Source organism: Pinus tabuliformis, chromosome 4_2, assembly GCF_031772625.1.
Source record: "Pinus tabuliformis cultivar Carrire ecotype Pingquan chromosome 4_2, CPIR1, whole genome shotgun sequence".
Taxonomy (NCBI): domain Eukaryota; kingdom Viridiplantae; phylum Streptophyta; class Pinopsida; order Pinales; family Pinaceae; genus Pinus; species Pinus tabuliformis.
This window is the reverse complement of record NC_142304.1, coordinates 950,736,345-950,742,135: the sequence shown is the minus strand read 5'-3', so window position 1 is coordinate 950,742,135 and position 5,791 is coordinate 950,736,345.

The window sequence follows — 5,791 nt, the reverse complement described above, 5'->3', positions numbered from 1 at the left end:
TTATATGATTTCCTTTCCCTTCTACAAGTAGGATTTAAATTCAGAAAGTAGCTTTTTCATTCTGTCAGTAATTTTCATTCGATTAGAAATTTCAATTCTATAAGTAGTTTTGAAGTTTTAAAAAGAATACAAAACCAACCCAAAAATATTTCGTTTCATGCCTCGTAGGAATAGGGACAACTTAGGAATTTTTTTGCCAAATACCCCCACTGCATCCAACATCCAACCTTCTCTCTTCTTTGGTGGCTGTGGATTGGAGGAATCCTTAGGTGAGCAACATGACATATTTGAAGAACCTACAGGGGAAGAAGAAGAAGAGGAACCAATTCCTACTAAGTTAATGGCTTAAAACCGAAATGAGAGGGGGAATAGAGAGAGTTGAGGGTGTCGTCTCCATCATGGAAACCAATGGTGACACTAAGATGAAAAATATAAGGCCCTCTGCCCTACCTCATTTCCATGGCCTGACAACAGAGGACCCCAACGCTTTCCTGTTTGAGTTTGTTGTTATATGTTGAACCTATGACTATATAGATGGTGAGAAAAAGTTAAAATTATTTCCATCTACCCTCAAGGATGTAGCATTGCACTCGTTCATGGGTTTACCTGGAGATATCATCACAACTTGGGATCAGATGCAGTAGACCTTTAATAACAAATATCGGGACTACTATCGGTGAAAGGATACTAAAGAAGAAAATTTCAGGATCACCATAGGCCATGATGAATCCTTAGAAGACTATGAAGAAATATTATAGCTCAGCTACAAAAGGGCTGGGTGCACACTTGACCCTGAGTCACTAAAGCTGGTCCTGCTTAGGGGAGTAAGAGAAGATCTTCTAGATACCTTACATTTGTTAGTTAGAGGAGGTATCTACCAATTACCCTATGAGGATATCAAGACTATCTTCGAAAACCATTCTAGGGCAGCCAGGAAAAAGGGTAGGGGTAGTCAGCCTATGGCCAATACGTCATCTTCCAACTCATCCATCACGGGTGAAATTGGAAACATGTTGGAAGATTTCAAAAGTGAGATCATGCAAACCCTTGCCTTGCAACGGGACACCATGAACATTAAAAGGAAGCAGAAGGAAGCAGAGAGAGCCTTGGTCATCTTCTATCCTAGATGCACCAGGAGGAATCCTAGGAATGAATGTCCATTGAACTCTATTAAATTTGCTTGGTCAGTCAGGAAAACCACTCCATAGACAAGTGCCCATCTTTACTTAGACTCAAAGCTGTATATCAAGGAGCTGAAGGGGTCACTGAGTAGCTTTTCTACATTAACCAAAGGAGACATCCTGGGCCTAGACCATACGAGTAGGGCATGCAAGGGTCATCCCATGCATATTACAACCCCAACCAAACCACAACTATACCTTCTTGGGGAAACCCTGCTCATCCTTCCTGGTCTACACCCCCTCCTTGGTCCTATGCATCTCAATATCATTCCTAGACAGCCAATGAGTCATTTCAACCTTATGCTCTGCCACAACCTCAGTGGAATACACCACTGCAGGGGTGGAGGCCCCAATACAACAATGATCCAGCTCTATTGCCTCCACCACTTGCCCAACCACAACTCCTACACTCTTCTCGACCCAAGCAACCCCATATGCTTACCCAGCCAAATCTGAACCCGAACAATAAGCAGTCTCAACAAGTATACAGTGGAGAGACATCATATCCATCTTATGATGTGGAAATCTAGGAGATTAACCTAAGATTGGGAAGAGTTCTCCCGGATAACCAACCTCCCTCTCCACCTAGGGAGGTTGAGGAAGAAAGAGAGGAAAGCAACCTTAAAGTAAATCCACCCTTTCCTGAGAGATTAGCCCAACCACTCTAGCCTACCCCAGAAGAGACTAAACTTCTGGGAGAATTGAAAAATCTAAGTCTAAAGATCCCCCTTCTCCAGGCAATAAAAGATGTTCCCATTTACAATAAGTTAATTAAGGAGAAGTGATTCAAGCATCCAGGGAGGTGAAAAAGGGATGTCCTTACTATTAATGTCATTAGGTAGCTGTCCGACTTAATGTTGGGGCAGGTAATATGTCCAAAATATTTGGACCCTAGAAGCCCTGTAGTAGATGTGCACATCAATGACACCATTGTCCCACACACTCTGATCAATCTTGGTGCCGCCATTAATGTGATGAACAAGGACACCATGCTCAAGATAAACCTCCAAGGTTCATTGAGGAAGACCACAACAGTTCTACAACTTGCAGATCGTTCCACAGTAACCCCTGATGAAATTCTAGAGGATGTGATGGTCTCCATTGACTCCTGGGAGTACCCTATAGATTTCCTAGTTCTCCAGCCTAAGGCTAAGCTTACTGGTTATCCTCTCATCCTTGGGAGGCCATGGTAAGCCACTACCAATGCTTAAATTAGCTACAGAGTTGGGAATATGACCATCAAGAATGGGCATATGACCAAGAAGTTACTCCTATACCCTCCTGCTCAACCTTCTCTAGAGCACGATTTACCTTTATGGTTAGAGGAGGAGGAAGAAGATGAAGTTTATTCCACCCAACTTTATGCTTTGGAAGTAACCATGGGAGGAGGACAACAAGATGATGATGACTTGATCAAACACCTGCTCTAATATCCAACTCCCGATTCATTACCTTTAGAAGAAGTAGTAAAGGAAACCCAGAAAAATCATCGAATTGACTTATGCTTGGCCGATTCCAACCCACTCCGTGTCAAAACCATAGAATTTAGCCCAAAGAGAACCTTTGAAAATCAATCCATCTCTTTCTGTGCTCGAAGAGGAGAAGCTACGCAACATGTTAAAGGAAAATCTAGAAGCCTTCGCCTAGAGTTACAAGGAAATTAAGGGAGTACACCCCTCAGTGTGTACTCACCACCTATACATCAAAGAAGGTTGCAAGCCTGTTTGACAACCACAAAGGAGGATGAATGTAGCTCTTAAAGATATAGTCAAAGAAGAACTGCAAAAACTGCTAGATGCAGGATTCATTTACCCTATCTTCGATAGTGAGTGGGTCTCTCCTCTGCTGTTAGTTCCGAAGAAAAATGGTAAGTGGAGGATTTGTGTCGATTATAGGGAGTTGAATAAAGCCACAAAGAAGGATAATTTTCCTCTATCCTTCATTGACCAAGTGCTAGATGGCCTGGCAGGAAAAAGGTTTTTCTCTTTCGTAGATGGATTCAGTGGGTACAACCAAATCTAGATTTGCCTAGAAGACTAGGATAAGATCACATTCACCTGTCCTTGGGGTACTTTTTCCTATAGGGTCCTTCCTTTTGGCCTATGTAATGCTCTTGCCACTTTCCAGAGAGCAGTATTGAGTATTTTCACCAAATTAGTCCATGATGCGGTGGAGATTTATATGGATGATTTTACACTTTATGGCTGTGATTTTCAAGAAGCCCTATCTAACCTAGACAAAGTACTACATAAATGTATTGAAATGAACCTATATCTCAGTCCTGAAAAACGTGAATTCTTAATGACTGTGGGGACTGTGCTAGGTCATTCAATATCTCAGCAAGGACTATTGGTCGACCCAAACAAAATAGCCATCATCCAAAGGGTACCACCTCCTCAAAAGCAGAGAGATGTCAAAATTTTCCTAGGGTTAGCTAGATACTACTGAAGGTTCATAAAGGACTTCAGCAAGTTGGCCTCTCCTTTATTTGGTTTGTTGGCCAAAGATTCAGAGTTTATATGGTTAAAAATTTGTCAAGATGCCTTAGATATTCTAAAGGATAAGTTAACCACTGCACCAATTCTTTGAGGCCCAAACCGGGCCCTCCACTTTCATATTCATGCTAGTGCCTCACACAAAGCCATAGGAGCAACCCTAGGCCAGATAAATGAGAAACTACCTTATGCTATCTATTTTATTAGTAAGAACTTATCAAAGTCTGAACTAAATTATTCAATGACCGAAAAGGAACTCATGGATCTTGTGCATTCATTAAATAAATTCAGGCATTACATTACAGGCTATCAAACATTTGTGCATATTGACCATGTTGTAATCAACTATTTAATGAAAAAACCAAATGTGAATGCCCAAATTATAAGATGATTACTTTTATTACAACAGTTTGATCTGACCATTGTTGATAAGCCTGGTAAGGAAACTGTTGTTGCGGACTTTTTATCTAGGGTAATTTTTCCTACAGGTGAAGAAGGAATGGTGGATGAACAGTTACTAGACAAGCACTTATTTTCTATTTCAGTTATCTCTCCATGGTTTGCTGATATAGCAAACTATTTGGTATCAACATATTTCCCACCAAACTTGTCCTCCAAAAAAAAGAGCAAGATGGTCAGCAAAAGCACTGCCTTCACTTGGATTTGGGGCAATATTTTCAAACTTGGCCCAGATCAAATCTTGAGAAGGTGTGTTAGGGAAGAGGAAGTCTTTGACATCCTTCTAACTTGTCATGATGAGCCTTGTGGAGGTCACGTTGCAGCAAAGAGGACATCATTCAAAGTGCTACAAGCAGGCTATTATTGGCACACTCTTCATCAGGATGTGAAAAAATAAACTAGTTAGTGTGATCGGTGCGAGAGGATGGGAAGGCCTACTCCAAGAGATGAAATGCCTCTATAGCCTCAAGTGACTTTCGGGCCATAAGTGGGGCATGGACTTGATTGGGCCCATTGACCCTCCTTCAAAGAAAAAACAATACATTATTATATGCATTGATTATTTGACTAAGTGGGCTGAAACCAAGGCAATTAACGTAGCAATAGAAGAGAAAGTGGCTGAGTTCCTATGGGAGAATGTATTCTACAAATTTGGGTACCCTACAGAGCTAGTCACGGACCAAGGAAACCAGTTTACCTCCAACATGATCGAAGACTTGCTCAGCCATCACAATATCAAGAATAGGACCTCCACTCCCTATCATCCACAAGCTAATGGGAAAGTGGAGGTGACCAACAGAGCACTGGAGGGCATCTTAACCAAGGTGGTGAGTAGCAGCAGGAAGGATTGGGCATAAAGGCTAGCTAAGGCCACCTAGGCCTATAATACCACATAAGAACACCATTGGATTCACACCCTATGAGCTGGTCTATGGGAAAAAGGCCCTATTGCCCATTGAATTTTAATATAATAGATTAAGGATGGCATCCCAACTAGATTTGGATTTCAACAGTGCATAGGAAGAGAGACTGTTTCAATTGAATGGTTTGGATGAATTTAGAATGAAATCCCTCCTACATATAGAGGCAGTTCAACTTCAGAGGAAGATCTGGCATGATAAAGATATCAAGGAGAAGCAATTTTAGGAAGGTGATTGGGCATTGTTATATGATTCTAGGTATAAGGACTTCAAGGTAAAGTTAAGGACAAGATGGCTCGGACCTTATGTTGTGGAGAGATGCCATGATAATGGTTCAGCATAAATTAGAACCATAGATGAAGAAGCCATTCCTTTGCTTGTTAATGGACACCGATTGAAAATATACAAGAGACCTTTATCAAAACAAGAGTTTGTTGATGACCCCTGCCACTCACATATTCATTTTTTTCACTCCTTACCATGCATCCCTCCATCATTTTTGTCATTTTTCCACTCCATTTCTTCAATTTATACAAAGACTGTGTTTTCTACATGATCCCCTGAAAACCTAGACGATGATCCTGTAGGAATTACAGTGACCCAGAAATCCCACAACAAGCAATCTGAAGGCAAATGATGGACTTGTTAGGTCCCTAAAATCCACCCCCTCCATGATATAGCACCTCACCTTGTCCACCATCATCATCCCTGCACTCATCATTCAAAAAAAAATATC